A 701-nucleotide genomic window follows, 5' to 3' on the forward strand; every position below is an offset into this window, starting at 1 on the left:
AAAAAAGTCAGGGGCATGCTGGGGGGTGTGGGGGATGAGATGGCTCCAGAGGTTAAAGCTCTCACTGAAAACTAACAATGTAGACTAGATCCCCAGGATCTGCGTGGTGGGGAGACCGCACCAGCTGCCCTCTGACCTCCGCACTGGTTCCATAAAATGTCTGCCCACACACACATACAAACAATCAATTACCATAATAACTGGTTTTTTTAAAAGCCAAGTGTGTGGAGAGGAAGGTTTAGTCATCCTTCCGAAGACCTTTCGTCACTGAGTGACTGAGCCATCATGGAATCAAAACTGAGTCACTACGACATGGACACAGTGAACGGAGCCTTGATAACACTTAAGACAGCCAGTAAGGTTCCCTCATCTCGAAACTCCCGTAATGCAAAGTGGACCCACAGTTAACCAGGGCGGAGACCACTACTCAAGTGCAGAATGCACTAACCACTGTGTAGCCCTTACTGATAACAGTGATTACCAAGCAGAATGAGTTCTGTGCTTAAGCCAGTCCCAGTTTTGAGAGACTAAACCCATCTTGTAGCTCAGGGGAAGAACATGTATTTATTCAGCGTGGGTAAGGCCTTGGGCACAGGACAGTAAGCACAGTTAACTCGGCCGGCTAAGGCAAGAGGCTCACCTGGGCACCGAGACCTGTTTCCAACAAACAAACCACTTAAAGTACTGGGAAAGCCAGGAGT

The sequence above is a fragment of the Microtus ochrogaster genome, chromosome 10, assembly GCF_000317375.1.
Source record: "Microtus ochrogaster isolate Prairie Vole_2 chromosome 10, MicOch1.0, whole genome shotgun sequence".
NCBI classification, from domain to species: domain Eukaryota; kingdom Metazoa; phylum Chordata; class Mammalia; order Rodentia; family Cricetidae; genus Microtus; species Microtus ochrogaster.